Raw genomic sequence first — 18,175 nt, forward strand, 5'->3', positions numbered from 1 at the left:
CAAATCAAGTCCATGACAGCCAGGGCTACACAGAGAAACCCTGGGTAAGGATGCTGTGGGCTGTGAGTCAGGTCTCACTGTGTAGTCTAGGTTAGTGTGGAACTAACTTTGTAGTGCAAACTGCAAGATTCTATCTTTACAAGTGGTATGACCACCATCTGTTGTTTTATTTAGCCATTCCAGCCTTAACAAAGCCAAAGCAGAGCCCTGCTGGGTCTAAGGGTAACCTGATAAAGCCTGACTCTCCCTTCCACACCCTACCCTTTCTCTGTTCAAGGATCCATCAACATCTATCATATCACAGTCACCATCAATACTTAGGAAACTCTCCTTGACAGGCAAGAGCCCATCCAGCCAAAAGCATCACCTATGCAGCTTCATTTCAACCTTATAAACTACTTCTTGGCAAATATTAGATCAAAATTTACTGTCAGCTAAAATAAAAATGGATGAGCACATCTTTGTGTGTTTCGATCAGAGAAAGCACCTTGTATTTACAGAGAGACCAGTTCTCAGCTCATGCAGAGCTCTGAGACCCACTTCCTACTGGGGTTCAAAAAGTGTTGCTGTGGATTAACCCTGAGAATAGAGCAGAAGTGAAAGAAATGGTAAACCAAGTCAGAGATAAAGTAGAGCAAAAATAAACCTGGGGGCTGGAGAGACAATGGGTCCCCAGCACTCACTTATAAGCTGCTCACAACAGCCTGACCCTGTAACTCAGGGATAGCCAGAGGCCTTGGGCTTGCTAGCCAGCCAGTCCTGCTAAGATGATGAGCTCTGCATTATGTGAGACTGTCTCAAAAGACTAAAGCAAAAACCAATTGAGAAGATGCTGAACCATAATATCCAGCCTCCACAGGAATGCGCACACACACACACACACACACACACACACACACACGCACGCACGCACACGCACACACACACACACTCACTCATGCACACACATGTACAAACACATACATATACATAAGCATGAACACTCACACATGAATATGCACACACATACACTCTGTGATAAAGACCATGGCCAAAAGCAAGTTGGGAAGGAAGGGGTTCATCTGGCTTATTCAATGCAACCACACTCCATCACCCAGGCATGTCAGATGTAGTGGACGTAAACATGTTTTTGTTTTGATCCCAAGTGTGAGGTGTGAAACAGACTTGTGTGAGGGTATGTGGTATTTGTCTGTTGAAAACAAACTTGTGAGAGAACACGTGATGTTCGTCCACTAGAAGAAAAACTGCCTCTTGTGAGACAGGTCTCTGCCAACTGATAAACATCCTAGTATGACTCTAAGAGGATGGACATATATATATACACATATATAGACACATATAATATACATATGCGTGTGTGTGTGTGTGTGTGTGTGTGTGTGCCTAAAACAAGAGGCTTGGTTTTTTGGCTTTGGTATTGTTTCCCATTGTTTGGCTGTTCATCACTCCCCTTCAAAACGCTCCTAGAAAGAAAACGCTCCAGAGAACCCATCAAGGTTCTGGGTTCTGACTGCTGCTCTGGATTCCAGCTGCTGCTCTGGATTCCAGCTGCTGCTCTGGATTCCAGCTGCTGCTTTGGATTCCAGCTGCTGCGGTTGCAGTCACCTTTGCTGAACTGCTGCTGAAATCTTGACCACAAAGAGTGGAGTCCCTCCAAGGAACTGAGTCTACAAAGGTGTGCTTCTCCTCTTCTCCTGTTCTCATTGACTTTTTTTCTCTCCTATCTAGGGTAGGTAGGTTGGAAGGGATGTATAAGCATTAAAGAACCCCAAATAAGGTAGGTTTGAAAAGTTCAAACTCTACAGTCAGAGCAAGAACTTAAGGCAGAAACCTGGAGGCAAAATCTAAAGCCATGGAGGAGCTCTGCTTATTGGCTTTCTCACTCTGTATTGCTTAGCTATCTTTCTTAAAAACCCAGGGCCACCCACCCTCAGTGGGATAGGCTCTCCTACATGAACTATTAATCAAAAAAGTGCTCCAAAAAACTTACCTACAGGCCAGTCTGGTGGAGGCCAGTCAGTCTGGTGGAGGCCAGTGAGTCTGATGGAGGCCAGTCAGTCTGGTGGAGGCCAGTCAGTCCAGTGGAGGCCAGTCAGTCTGGTGGAGGCCAGTCAGTCCAGTGGAAGCCAGTCACTCTGATGGAGGCCAGTCAGTCTGATGGAGGCCAGCCAGTCTAATGGAGGCCAGTCAGTCTGGTGGAGGCATTTTCTCCATTGGATTCCCCTTCCCATGCTGACCTTTCTTTTCAAGGTAACCAGACCACCTATGGGTTAGACTGACAAACACTAACATTTAGGGGAAAGCTGGACCTGTGCCATGAGCTTGTCAGATTAACATTAGAGCTAGGATGTGAGAACATATGTGAGGAGAAGGTGTCTTTGTAGTGGAACAGACTATTCTTACAGGCGCCATGATTTGATTCAGCGTTAAGAGGAAATGGACTTTGTTTTAAATCTGATACCTCTGAACAATGATATTCCTAAGAGGTAAGCAAGGTTCTATAAAATATTCTGGTTTTGCATTCCAAAAAGAAAAGCTGTCCTAGAGAGGGCAAATGCATTTTGCTACAACAGACATCTTTCTGCCTTGAGTCCTAACCTCAGTGTTATGGGCCTGAAGCAGAATTGCAGTTGACTGATATTTGTCTCCAGATACACACTTTGTTAACAAAGCCATGAAATTAAATGTTCTATAAATGAGCATTAGCACTGCAGGTTTTAGATTATTTCTCACTTAGAAAAAAAAAGAGTCTACAAAGCACACTCCTTGCAAGGGGGCTAAACCCATTATTTTCCAAATTTTACATGTAGTCAAAGCTGTAAACCAGCTGCAAAAAGATGATGGTAGGTAGATAGGCATGTGGATAAATAGATGAGATAGATAGATGATGGATGGATAGATAGATAGATAGATAGATAGATAGATAGATAGATAGAAGATGGATGGATTATAGATGAATGAATGGATAAATGGACCAACAGGTGGATGGACATATGGATGGACAGAAGATAGATGGATGAATGATGGATAGATGGACAGATGGATGATGATTGGAGGATGAATAGATGGATGGACATGTGGATAGATGGATGATAGATGCATGGATAGATGGATGATAATGGATGGATGGATGATGATGGATGCATGGATGGATGGATGATGATGGATGCATGGATGGATGGATAGATGGATAAATGGATGGATGATGGATGGGTGGATGGACATATGGATGACAAATGGATGGATGGATGATGGGTGCATGAATGAATGGATGGATAGTGATGGACAGATGGATGGATGGATGGATGATGACAGATGCATGGATGGATAGATGATGATGGATGAATGGCTGTATGGATGATGGATGGATGGGTGGGTGGGTGATGGACAAATGGAGAAATGGATAAAGTATGGATGGACAGATGAATGGAGAGATGGATGAATGATGAATAGACAGATGAATAATGGATGGACAAATGAATGATGGATGGGTGGATAAGTAGACAGACAGATGGATAAACAGATGGTTTGTATACACAATATTACATGGAATCATGGGAACAAATAATCCTGGAAACATACTAGGGAGTTAATAGATGCTGCTGATTATTACCACCACTTAATATTTTGAAAAGCAGTAATGAAGCCATAATTGCTCAGATGACATGAGTTTGATTCCTGTGATCTACATGGTATCAAGCGAGAACATGTTCCCACAAGCCATCCTCAGAACTCTACACACATATTGTGACATGTACATGTCCCTTCCACATATGTGTACACATATACATACACATATGTGTATATACACAGGCACACACACACCACACACATCACACATACACCACACACACAACACATACTCACTCCACACACAACACACAAACACACACACCACACTCACAAACACACCCACAAACACATCACACACACACCACACACACATATGCCACACATATACACAGGCACACACACACAACATATCACACAACACACACACACAACACAAACATCATACACACAACACACATACACACCACATACACAGGCACACACACACAGGCACACACACCACATTCACACAAACACGCATACCACACAGGCACAAAAACACACACCATACAACACATAGCACACCACACACACAACACACACACACACACACACACACACACACACAACACACAAATAATAATGACAGAGGTCTTTGGAGATTTTTCCCTAGTAATTTGTTTTGTTTTTCCAGACAGAGTTTCTCTGGTTTAAGCCCTGACTGTCCTGGACTCACTCTGTAATCCAGGCTGGCCTTGAACTCACAGTGATCCACCTGCCTCTACCTCCCAAGTCCTGGGATTAAAGGCATGCGCCACCATGCCTAGCTCCCCTAGCTATTTTTAAAACACAAGCTGGACATGCACCTAATTAATGCCAGGATAACAAACGACACTGCTGCTAAAAGCCTTTGCAGTAGGCAAGAGTTAAATACAAATCCGTGAATAGCACACCACATGTCACACACATCTCAAGGATTAAAACCCAAATGCAATTTTCTGAGTGAACCCTGTATTGAGCACCAAATCAGGGCAAAGATACAGAGGTGGGTAAAGGCAGCCCTGCCCTTGGGTGCTCCAATGGACAGAGGGACACAAGCCTGCCCACACAAGCAGCTTTAAGGCAACAGCATGAACACCACAAGGCAGATGCATCTAGAAGTTCATGGCATCCCCAGCGTGGGAGTGATTGAGTCCTCGGGGGATGAGGACATGGAAGGTGAACACTCAGCCACAGAGCCTCCACTACCCAGAATGCTCACACCCAGTGTCCAGCACAGTGGCTCAAGCCCTCCCACCCCCAGGGACAAAGGCAATGAGCTGGGGAAGCTGCATTCCAAGGCTGGCTGTTTGTTTGTTTGTTTTAACAGTTCTAAAGTCACCGGTAGACTTGATAGTGACTTTGGCTCATGAACTCAAACCATTTTTTTTGTTGTTCTTGTTGAAACAAAACAGCAGTATTAACAGCAAAATACTTTTTTCTCTGCATAATCAAGAAATATGCTTCTTTCATCTGAAACATCAGGTAAATTCAGCTCCAGAACTGGACCTTCTGTCTGGTGTTTTGAATTGTCAGAATGTTGTTATAAAGTTCAACTTTCTGTTTCCATGGTTGCTACTGCTGTTGTCTATGTTCATTTTTAAGTGAATGCAGTCTTCAGAAGTTGAGGGGCCAGGAGGGGGCATGTCCTGGGAAAGAGCATGACCCCCGGAGAATGGTCTTGTCTCTGAGATTCCACGAAATGCCAGGCTACACATAAGTCACAGACATACTTTAGAGACAAAGTGAGCCCTCTTTTTCCAGAAGAAACACATGGCATTGAGACAAATTTCAATATCCCACACCCTCTGCTATCAACTAGACAAGAAGAAAAAGCCCCGATTGCAGTGTTTTATTCCCACAGTCTGGGTGCAACTGATTTACTCTCATTGGGATCATTCATATATCAAGGCTTAAAACATAAATGTCAGGAAGGCTATAATATATGTGTACCAATAAAGCCATTAGTTATGTCTCCGTCCCACGTCGAGAGAGGAGACTTTATCAGGCATTGCGAGCATTAAACACACAAATAACATTAAGAAAAACACTATGTGGGTGGCTGGGGAAAGTTAAGTCAGGGATGCTGGGCTGTAAGAATGAGAAGGAAAGGGCTCAAAGCAAAATGGCTCCTACCAGATAGATCGTAAATCCTGTTTTCATGCAGAATCTCAGTTCCATCCAGCATCGTTCCCCACACACATGCAACTTATTAGCAGGCAATTGCCCCCACTTCCCCGCAAGCTATTTTCTAAGTAATAGGATTCCCCTGCAAAATGAGCATAAACCCAGCTCTTTAAACCAAGAGACACAAATGGCAGAATAAAGAGGGATGTAGCCGAGCCTTCGGTGGCCTTAAATGTCTTTCCTTTATGGGTCGGTTTTTCCCTTTGTCTTTGTTCCTGTTCACTTGCTTACTTCTACAAATACCTAATCCCAGAAAAGAAGCTCCTGGTAGACTCAAATAATACATCAGCCAAAATGAAAACAAACAAAAAACAAAACCAAAAAAAACCACCATTGAGCCTCCTACCTCGACACAGGAGATCTAGTGGAAACTAGCGTCACAGGGTTCAAATTGGGAATTGTGTAGTGTCATCATACAGGAAGTGGGACCAAGGGAGACATGCTCCCTGGAGGAGGCACGCTCCCTGGGGGAGGCACACTCCCTAGGAAGAAGGTATAAGACTCAAATATATGATTTAAGGAAAGTTGGCATCCTTTTTGTATCCTAGCATGACAAATGTTGATGTGGCCCAAAACAGGACGCCTTTGTTTTGAGTAAGCAGGTGAGCACTATCAAGAGATAAAAATAGAATCACGGAGGATCCAAGATGGCAGCAAGCAGTGTGGACCGTGTTTGGAGGCTCCAGTGAACAATTCAGGGAATTGCACAGATTTTTGAGCCAGGACACCGAGGTCCCCACACCACGGCAACGGAAGTGCTCCATGGTTCGGAGGGACCAGGGTGCGGAGGACCTGCATGCCCCTGCACACGGGAGGAGCACAGATTTTCTTGGATTAGAGCAGCAGTGGCAGAGGCAGCAGCAGCGGCGGCGGCGGCATCAGCGGCACCAGCGTCAGCAGCGGCGGTGGCTGAGGTTTGCAGCTCAGAGCCTTCTGGTGGAGGAGATTGGTGTGGTGGCCGGTGGGAGTTGCTGTGGGAGAAGGGACTCTGGGCAGGATTTGGGTCACGTGGTGCCTTGGGACCCAGACTGGACTCGTCAGACAGTTCAGCCCCAGAGTCCAGGGTACAGCTCAGGGCACAGTGCCATGGAGACACTGGCTCAGCTCAGCAAGCAATTCTGCCCAAGGCACTAACTCAGCACAGCCACAGCTCCCCTGCTGGGCCGACCGCTCAGTTCCACCCTAGGCACCACCTCAGCTCAGCGGCAGCTCCCCTACTGTGGCGCAGACTGGGCGGAGCACTCGGTTCCACAAGTGGCCCTAGCTCAGCGCAGCCGCAGTTCTCCTGCTGTGACACAGGCTGGGCAAAGCGCTCAGTTCCACAGGAGGCCCTAGCTCAGCACAGCCACAGGTCTCCTGCTGGGACGCAGGCTGGGCGGAGCGCTCAGTTCCACAGGCTCTAAGACTCTGGTTGGACACAGTGTGCAGTTTGAATCCAGAATTCCTGGCTGAGCTTGGCGGACAGTTTGGGCCCTGAGTCAATAACTGACCACAGCACGCACTTTGGGCCAAAAGCCCCTAGCTGAGCTTGGTGCACAGTCCCAGCCCAAAAGTTCTGGCTCAACACTGTGTGCATTTTGGGCCCAGAATCCCTAGCTGAGCTCGGCAGACGGTTCAGGCCCTGAGAATCTAGCTGAGTTCGGCCCGTGGTTCAGGCCCAGTGTTCCTGGCTGGACTTGGAAGGGGACACAGAAGGCTGTGGATACCTTGGCCTGACCCAACGCGCATTCAGAGACCCAGAATGATTGCAGGACCCACAGCACAGGGGAGCGGAGGATCACTGGCTGTGAGAGTCCAAAACAACAGGGCTAACCTCCTAACACCCACACCAGTGAAGCATTAGAGCTTCCAGCCTAGGGAAATCATGAGAAAACAGATGAATCTATCTTCAGACTCCCTCCATCCAACTCTGGAAGCTACCCAACAAAAACAAAGATGGCAAGATGTCTAAAGGACAGCGTAAAAGCATATGCAAAAAAAAAAAAAACAAAACAAAAACAAAAACAAAACAAAACAAAACAAAACAAAAAAAAACCAAAACAACATGATGTCTCCAGTTTCCAGCTATCCCAAAGAAAACAACCCAGAGAACTCAAATACAATGGAAATACAAGAAAATGACCTCAAATCCTTAGTAATGAGGATGATAATGGAGGAAACAGATAAAATTCATAATCAAATGCAGGAAGACGCAGACAAACAGGTGAGAGACATAAAAGAAGCACATAGAGTGAAACTGGAAAAATTGCAGGAAAACGCAGACAACCAGATGAAAGAAAGCAATAAAACGGCTCAAGCTCTGAAGACCTATAAAGAGGCAATGGAAGAAACTCACGAATATACAAACAATCAGATGAAAGAAATCAAAAAATCAGTTCAAGATCTCAAAATGAAAATGGAGTCAATGATAAACACACAGAAGAAAAACGAGAACGTGAGACCTCAGAGAAGGCAAGCAAAACAGAGGTGAGCTTTTCTAACAGAATCCAAGAGATGGAAGAACGAATCTCAGGGCTAGAAGATACAATCACAGGTCTTGAAGCAACCATTAAAGAAAATGCCAAATCTGGGAAACTCCTGACACAAAACATCCAAGAAATTAAGGACACCGTGAAAAGAAGAAATATGAGGATTATAGGCATTGAAGAAAGAGAAGATATCAGACTCCAAGGCCCAGAAACTATTCTCAACAAAATCATAGAAGAAAATTTCCCCAATCTAAAGAAAGAGATGCCTATAAACATACAAGAACCCTACAGAACATCAAATAGAATTCATCAGAAAAGAAAAACTGCCCGTCACATAATAATCAAAACATAAAACATACAGAACAAAGAAAAAATATTAAAAGCTGCAAGGGAAAAAGGCCAAATAACATTTCATGGCAAACCTATCAGAATTACACCCGACTTCTCAGCAGAGACCATAAAAGCCAGAAGGGCCTGGACAGAGATCCGCAAACCCTAAGAGACCACAGATGCCAGGCCAGACTACTTTACACAGCAAAAACTATCAATAACCATTGATGGAGAAAACAAAATATTCCATGACAAAACAAATTTAAACAGTACCTATCCACAAATCCAGCTTTACAGAAGGTACTAGAAGGAAAACTCCATCCCAAAGGGTCAAGCTACAACCAAAACTACCCAGGAAATAGATAACTATCCCATGGCAAAAACACAACTACACAAACGCTTGACTGGAAACGACATCAAAATTAAGACTCTTAACAGTCACTGGTCATTAATATCTCTCAACATCAATGGCTTCAATTCTCCAATAAAAAGACACAGACTAACTGAATGGGTGCATAAACAAGATGCAACAGTCTTCTGCATTCAAGAAACACATCTCACCCATAACGATAGGCATTACCTCAGGGTAAAGGTGGAAAAAATATTCCAAGCAACGGTCACAAGAAGCAAGCAGGCGTAGCCATTTTAGTATCGAACAAAATAGACTTTCAACCAAAATTAATCAAAAGGGACGAGGAAGGACACTTCATACTCATCAAAGGTAAAGTCAACCAAGATGACATCACAATTCTGAACATCTATGCTCCCAATACAATGGCACCCACTATTTGTAAAAGATCTGCTAAAAAAGCTTAAACCACACATCAATCCCCACACAATAATAGTGGAAGACTCAACAACCCACTCTCACTGAAGGAAAAGTCATTTGAAACAGAAACTAAGCCAAGAAATAACATCATTAACCAATGCCATGGGTCAAATGGATCTAACAATATCTATAGAACCTTTCATCCAAACAAGAAAGAATATTACCTTCTTCTCTGCACCCCATGGAACCTTCTCCAAAATTGATCACATCGTAGGTCACAAAGCAAGCCTCACTAGATACAAGAGGATTGAAATAATACCTTGTATCCTATCAGATCACCATGCTCTTAGGCTGCTAATTCAACAACAACAGAACATAACAAAAAGCCTACACAGTAGGTGGAAACTAAACAACATCTCTGCTAAATGACACCTGGGTCAGAAAACAATAAAGAAGAATCATGGAGTTTCTGAAATTCAATAAAAATGAAGGAACAAACATACCCAAATTTGTGGGATACATTGAAAGCAGTGCTAAGAGGAAATTCATAGCACTAAGTGCCTTTAAAAAGAAATTGGAAACATCGCACATAAGCATCTTAATGACACAACTGGAAGCCCTAGAAAAAAAAGAAGCAGAAACACTCCAAAAGGAGTAGAGGTCTGGAAATAATCAAACTCCGGGCTGAAATTAACAAATTAGAAACTAAGAAAACAAGTCCAAGAATAACAAAACCAAAAGCTGGCTTCTTCTGAGAAAAATCACACAAGATAGAAAGACCGTTAGCCAAACTAACTAAAGGCAGAGAGACAGTATTGAAATCAACAAAATCAGAAATGAAAAGGGAGACATAACAACAGACACTGCAAGAAGATACAAAGAATCATAAGATCCTACTTTGAAGGCATATACACCACAAAATTTGAAAATCTAAGGAACTGGATGATTTTCTTGGTCAATTTCACTTGCCAAGTTGAAGTGAAGAACAGATAAACAAGCTAAATAGTCCCATTTCCCCTACAGAAATAGAAGCACTTCATGCCATAGTCTCCCAACCAAAAACAGCCCAGAGGCCAGATGGTTAAGTGCAGAATTCTTACCAGACCTTAAAGGGCGAGCTAATACCGACACTCCTCAAGCTACTCCAAAGATAGAAATGGATGGAAAATTACCAAAATTCATTCTATGAGGCCATAGTCTCATTGATACCTAAACCTCACAAAGAACTCAAAAAGCAAAGAGAATTTCAGACCAATTTCTCTTATGAACACTGATGCAAAAATACTAAATAAAAAACTTGCAAAACAAAATACAAGAACACATCACAGATATCATCTTCATGACCAAGTAGGCTTCATTCCAGGCATGCAGGGATGGTTAATATACGGAAATTCCATCAATGTAATCCACCATATAAACAAAATGAAATAAAACAACCACATGATCATTCTTTAGATGCAGAGAAAGCATTTGATTAAAATCCAACACTCATTCATGTTTAAAGTTTTAGGAGAGATCAAGGATACAAGGCACTTTTCCTAAACATAATAAAGGCTATATATAGCAAGCCAATAGCCAAATCAAAGTAAAAAGGTGAGATACTCAAGGGAAATTCTCTCAAATCGGGAACAAGCAGGCTGCCCACTCTCTCCATATCTCTTCAATATAGTACTCGAAGTTCTAGCCAGGAGCCATAAGACAACAAAGGAGATCAAGGGTATCCAAATGGGAAAGGAGGAGTTCAAATTATCCCTATTTGCAGATGATATGATAGTGTACATAAGTGACCTCTCAAAATTCCACCAGAGAAACTCCTACAGATGATAAAACACCTTCAGCAAATTAGCTGGATACAAATTAACTCAAAAAGTCTGTAGCCTTCCTATACAAAATGACAAGCTTGTAGAGAAGAAATTAGGAAAACCACACCCTTCACATTAGCCACAAGCAATATAAAATATCTAGGAGTTACTCTAACTAAGCAAGTGAAGGACGTGTTGAAAAAATTTCAAAAACTCTGAAGAAAGAGATTGAAGATGACCTGAGAAGATGGAATGATCTTCCTTGCTCATGGATCGGGAGAATTAACATAGTAAAAATGGCCATCCTACCAAAAGCAATCTACAGATTCAATGCAATCCCTATCAAACTACCTACACAATTTTTTTAAGACATTGAAAGTTCAATTCTGAACTTCTATGGAAAAACAAAAAAACCCAGAATAGCTAAAACAATCTTGTACAATAAAAGATGCTCCGGAGGATCTCCATACCTGATCTCAAACTGTACTATAACGCCAATAGTAATTAAAAACAGCATGGTACTGCACAGCAACCGGCTGGTTGATCATGGAATCGAATCAACGACCCAGATATGAATCCACACACATATGGTCCCTTGATTTTTGACAAAGAGCCAACTCCACTCAATGGGAAAGGATAGCATCTTCAACAAATGGTGCTAGTCTAACTGGAGGTCTATGTGTAAAAAAATGCAACTGGACCCATATTTTGTCACCTTGCACAAAACTCAAATCCAAGTGGATTAAAGACCTCAACATAAAACCAGAGACATTAAGTCACTTAGAAGAAATGGTCGGGAGAGCCTGAACCCATTTGGCACAGGAGACAACTCCTGAACAGAACACCAACGCCCGGCCTTAATGTCAACCATTAATAAAGTGGGACCTCATGAGGCTGAGAAGCTTCTGTAGGCAGGAGACACTGTCAAGAGAACAAAGCAACAGCCTACAAACTGAAAAAGATCTTTACCAACCTACATCTGACAAAGGTCTAATATCCAAAATATATAAAGAACACATAAATTAACACCACCAAACCAAATAACCCAATTGAGAAATGGGCTTGGAAACTAAACAGAGAATTCTCAAAAGAGGAATATCAAATGGCTGAGAAACACTTAAAGAAATGCTCATCCTCCTAGTCATACAGGAAATGCAAATCAAAACAACTCTGAGATTAATCTTACACCATCAGAATGGCTAAGATCAAAAATCCAAGTGACACCACCTGCTGCCAAGGATGTGGGGAGAGAGGAACCCTCCTTCATTGCTGGTGGGAATGCAAACTAGTACAGCCACTTTGGAAATATATCTGGTGCTATCACAGAAAAATGGGAATAGGGCTTCCTCAAGACCCAGTTATTCTACTCCTTGGAATGTACCCAGAAGATGCTCCAGCACACACAAGAAAATTTGCTCAACCATGTTCATAGCAGCCTTATTCATAATAGCCAGAAATGGAAACAGCCTAGTGTCCATCAGTAGAAGAATGGATAAGAAACGGTGGTACATATACACTATGGAATACTACTCAGCTATTAAAAACAAGGAATCCCGAAATTTGTGGATAAATGGATTGAGCTAGAAATGATCATACTGAGTGAGTTAACCCAGAAGCAGAAAGACTCAAATGGTATATACTCACTTATATCTGCATACTAGCCCAAGGGGCATGTCCCACGAAAGCCTTCACTTACCAGGAAACTGGGACAGAGGGGAGGACATCCTATTGGGACTCTAAATGAGAGAAGCATGGGAGAATAGCAAAGTAGAAGGATCCAGAGGGTCCTAGAAACCTACAAGTAGAACATTATGATAGGCAGATTTGGGCCCAGGGGTCCCGCTCAAACTAAGGCACCAGCCAAGGACAATACAGGCGGTAAACTTTAAACCCCTACCCAGATCTAGCCAATGGTCAGAACAGTCTCCACACTTGAGTGGAGAGTGGGATATGACTTTCTCACGTACTCTGGTGCCTCACATTTGACCATGTCCCCTGGAGGGGGAGACCGGGTGGCACTCAGAGGAAGGACAGCAGGTGGCCAAGAAGAGACTTGATACCCTATGAGCATATACAGGGGGAGGTAATCCCCCTCAGGAACAGTCATAGGGGAGGGGAATAAGGGGAAAATGGGAGGATACAAGGGATGGGATAACCATTGAGATGTAACAAGAATAAATTAATAAAAAAAAGAGATAAAAATAAATGAAACTTAAAAAATAATAAAAATAGAGGCCCTCGGAAGAACACAGAGTCACAACGTTGGCCACTGCTCAACTTGTGTCCCTAGTCCACAAACTAGGGAGCAGACACCTGTGTGGGCCCTCCCTTCCCCACAGTGTATCAGACCAGCATCCACACTGCCTGAAATCAGCTGTGCTGACCATTCTGGGTCTTCCATCATCACGTGATACCCAGGTCATTATCAACACTTCTCCAGAGGACCACCGCCAGACCAGTGCTCTCTGCTCCACAGAATTTGCTGTCCTTCCAGAGGAAGATGGAGAAAAGAGAGACTAATTTTAACACAAGGCAGGGCTACCCTGCCAAGAAGAACTTCTTATTGGGCTGGTTTCGGGGAAATCTTTCTGTCCATATAAGCCCTTTGTGTCTTCAGTGATTTACTAAGAAGCTTTTAACAACTGAAATCGATCTCCAGCAGCAGAAATCTTTTGTTTCATAAAATGTAGAAGTATTTGTTATAATCTGTTTGTGCTGAAGAGAGAATCGATGCACCGTTATTTAATATAGGAGACCAAAATATTTCAACCAGGGGACAGGCAACTTGACGTCCAGCTTAAATAAAATATCATCTCCAGAAGACAATGCTGATCCTAGCTCTGCACTTTGACCTTAGCTTTATCTATGTAAAGGATATAGTTTCCATCCTTCCCCAAGCTCTTCAGCAAATACTGGATGAGCATTCACTTCAGCGCAGCCCTCTCGCCTAGACCAGGAGCAACACACTCTCTGCTCTCACATGTTATTTTTCTAGAGAAGATGCCCAGGAGTGAGGTCTCAACAGTCAGACAAAAGCTCTACAAGCAAAGTCAGGGGTGAGGAGGGACACTGCGAGGAGAAACAATGCAGGGAGAGAGTGTCTCGTTCAAAGAGGGGCAGAGCTGTAACAGCTGCTGGTAGCACGGAAAGCTGGGCAGGGTAGGGCATATGTTTTTAGGTTTTTTAAAAACGATTTATCTTGATTATTTCTTACTTATGTGTATACGTTGGGGGGATATGTGCATGTGAATGCAGCTGTCCACAGAGTTGAAAAGAAGATACTGGACCCCCTGAGAGTGGAAGCAGCTGTGTGTGATAAAAACTAAGTTCTCGTCCTCCACAAGAGGAGGAAGCACTCTTAACTGCTGGGCAGTCTCTCCATCCTCAAGTTAAGACAATTTAGAATGAATGCTCTGGACACTGACCGTAACCCTGGATCCTCTTCTAATACAATTCTATACACGAACGTAAGGAACTCAACAACATCTTTTCAGTAATGTACGGACTCCTCACCACATTGAAGAAACCTCACAACAGTAAAAGTGAAACAAGAAAGGTCCAGAAAGGTCTGTGATCAAACTGTTGCAGGTGGGGGAGAGAGTGGAAGGGTAAATTAGTTGACTCAAAAAGACACAAAGTTGCTACATATTCCAGGAAAGAAAGTTGTGCTGGTTGTTGTAACAATGGGTTAATGCAAAGCTGTGACCTTGTAGCCAAGGGCAGACTCAGCAGGACTGTCAATGGCAGGACAGCCATAAGGGTTTATAGTAGCGCTGGCCCATGCTGGATGCTTCCAGAAGAATACTGACACGTTTGAACACCCAGAGGGAGAAGCTACACTATAGTCAGAAATAGGAATGGGAAATCCCCAATCCAGGGGGCAAGAAAGAACCTTAAGCAATACACCATCACCAGCCACCGAGCCAAGAGGACCAGTTCAGTCTGTCAACATAATCAAGTGGGCATCAACCATGACAAATTAGGTGAGTGTCCTGGCAACAGGGTGCAACAGCAGCTCAGAATATCATAGCAAGATTCAGAGTCAGTCTCCTGCATTTATGAGCCCAGCTCTTGTTCTCAACTAGAATTATATAACCAGGTTATCGGAGACCAAGCCTACACACAAACTTACAGAGGTATCCAACTTTTGACATTGTGACATGACATTGTCACATACCAATGTATTGGGCCACACTCATTTCTTCCGGGATGCTGAGCCCTCAGGGACACATGTTGGACATGCATGGATAGAGCACTCTCAACTATGGTACATGGCATTCTATCAAATCATAGCACGGCACGTGTCAGAAAGCATCACTGGTATCTAGCCCCATGGCTTCCCCAGAGCATGTACCAGCATGAATGTAGCAACATCCAGTCAAGACTTGGCCTCTTCAGAACCTCTCACATCAGAAAAACCAAAGAGTGGACACACATAGAATTTGTGTGTGTGTGTGTGTGTGCATAATGCAATGCCTCCTGAAGGACAACTTCAGTTCCTAGCATCTTTGTGGCAGAGACAGCCGGGAGAAAGGGCTAGGTGGTGACTTCATATCTTGGAATTCAGAGCATCACCCTAACAGAGCCTTAGAAACATCCCACAAGGCCAGGGAGATCCAATGAGCACAACACTGCAGCACCCTTGTAAACCTGGATGAGGTAACCTGCACCACTGCTGAGACAGGAGGTAGAGATCAGGGAATCCTTGGAAGCACATAGGCTAGCTAGCCTGGTATACACAGCAGGACACAAGAAACCCTGTCTCAAGCCAGGTGGGTGGTGAAGACTAATGCCCAAGACTGTCCTCCAACCTTGACATGCACAACTCACACACTTGAACACAAACACACGTGCGCACGTGCGCGCACACACACACACACACACACACACACACACACACACACACACATGCACGTGCACGCACCATGCTTCCTGCTTCATCTTGATGTCTACAAGATCAGAACTTTGAGGAGTGAGGAAATTTAAAAAATGAAAACAGGAAGATTACTACACTATGGAGCTATGGAGCCATGGAGCCGTCAGCTGAAGCAAAGCTGGATCTGCTCTGTGCTGTGTGAACACATGTCACACGCCAGGAACCAAACCCCAATGCTGTGTCTTAGTGAATCAGCCCAAGCCATTACCGAGCCGAAATCAGCATCTCCATTTCACAGGGCAGGAAGCCACTCTCAGAACCGGAGAAGCTGAGAGCTTGTCTCTGTGCTGTTCCTCACTTAGAGCCATGTGATGTTAGGCAAAATTCTGCATTAAAACTCAAGACACAGCTTCCCAGCCCCAACGAGGAGCTAACGATTATTGCCTGTGCCCTGTGGGTTTTATAAGGATTGAGCACCAAGTGCTCACAAATGCCTCAGTACCCAAGACAGCATACGCCATGGGTGACAGGAATTAGATGTTTATTATAATTAAAATACCAGCAATGAAATGAATGTGATAACAACAAAATACTACATGGTTATTTTTAAATAGCAAAGACAAGAGTCAGGCTTAGGCATGCCTGGTTCTGAAGGCCTTGCTCTTGGTTCAGACATTTGTGATGTACTCTGTCACTAATTAAAATCGAGATGTAGGAGGGGATGGGTTCAGAGAAGAGAATAAAACAGAAAGAAGTGAGGGGTGAAGGGGTGGGGAAAGGGGGAAGCAGGGAAATTATTAATAACATTTGATAAATACTGATATATGTGGCTATAAATACCATATAACATATGAACTTTCTTACAGAAAATGGTGAAAGGCTTCTCCTGGGTTTTTCAGGTCAGTGCTTTATTGAAGATACTGTTTTCCACACCATTGTATCTCCAGCCAGACTCTGATGTGCAGAGGGAACTCATATAAAGAGCTATTGGCCCGAGTTTCGGCAGGCGGTTCCGACACACCCTGAGCCTAGCTGCTCATGTGTGTGAGACATCTGCCATGCAGCAGAGCTTCTTCTGGAGCAGCCACGGGATGCTGGGCCTGAAGGGGTCCTCCAGGACACACAGCAGAGCCACACCCAGCTCCAATCCTGAAGCCAGACGGAAACGTGTTCTCCCAGGGAGGCCTCCTGGTAACCAGGGGTCTGAGGGCAGTCACCCAGGTCCGTGAAAGCAGGTGCACTTTACGCAGATGCCGAAAAGGCCAGAAGTTCAGCCACATGGCGTGATGATGCTGATGTTCACCAGACAATACTTTTAGACCACCACACCGTGCCACACGGATGAAATGCCTGACTCGCGGTGCCTTCTCAACACCCTTTTTGAACTACACTAAAGGGGAAAGTCTACTTCTGAAAGTAAAAGGGATTTAAGATCCCAATTTAATTTCCTTTCTTCTTCGAGAAAAACACACAAGAACATAAAACAAAGTAACTGGGGTTTTCTTTTAAATTTCTGCCAATAAGGAAGTATTATTAAGGAGGTAGAAAGGTTTAAATTTTTCCCACAAGGTACTGAAAGTGCTAGTAAGATTTCAAAGCATCTATCCTAGAAGACCTTTGAATTGATGGATTTAACCGTGCATGAAATTAAAATGAGGTGTTATCTTAAAAAGCTAAATTTATTTTAGTACAATTCAAGGATTTTAATATATGCCCAAGGCTGACTGTTCATCAGAGGTGGCATTTTAAAAATAACAAAGGCTGATGCTAATATTTCTGGCCTAACAAGATTTTTAATTTATGGAGCAGGGACAACCTAAAGTGCCACTGACTTGTCCTCCCACACTGTAATTGATGACAAAGCGCTAATTTTTACACATCAAAGAGATTAAACCTAGCTTTCTGGTGCATTATTGACCTTTCCTGGATACAAAATGGCTCTAAGGAGACAAATCACACTGCAGCTGAGTTTCAGATTTCTGGACAGCACCGGGTTTCGTTCAGGGACGCCTGAAAATAGCTAACAGTGAGGAAAGCCCTGCTTTTAGAAGGTACTGTTCCTGTTTGATGCTGTGGGGCGGGGGGAGCATAAAAGGAAGAAAACAAAAGGTCTGCGATAGAGCAGTGTACCCATAGATTCTTTATCTTTCAG

The 18,175-nt window shown here is 43.5% G+C and overlaps 1 protein-coding gene across 5 annotated transcripts in view; it reads right to left on the reverse strand.

The window, feature by feature from the left end:
* The window catches only part of St6galnac3 (ST6 N-acetylgalactosaminide alpha-2,6-sialyltransferase 3), a 491,799-nt gene that overhangs the window by 370,004 nt on the left and 103,620 nt on the right, over positions 1–18,175 (reverse strand). The window contains exon 1 of one of the 5 annotated variants that reach the window (XM_051165951.1): positions 1,991–2,025. The exons of the other annotated variants lie outside the window; for them this stretch is intronic. The gene's annotated coding sequence lies outside the window, so the exon portion shown is untranslated. Of the gene's footprint in view, positions 1–1,990; positions 2,026–18,175 lie in introns of those variants that run through there. 5 annotated transcript variants of the gene reach the window in all.

Source organism: Acomys russatus, chromosome 23, assembly GCF_903995435.1.
Source record: "Acomys russatus chromosome 23, mAcoRus1.1, whole genome shotgun sequence".
In the NCBI taxonomy this organism is placed as follows: Eukaryota; Metazoa; Chordata; class Mammalia; order Rodentia; family Muridae; genus Acomys; species Acomys russatus.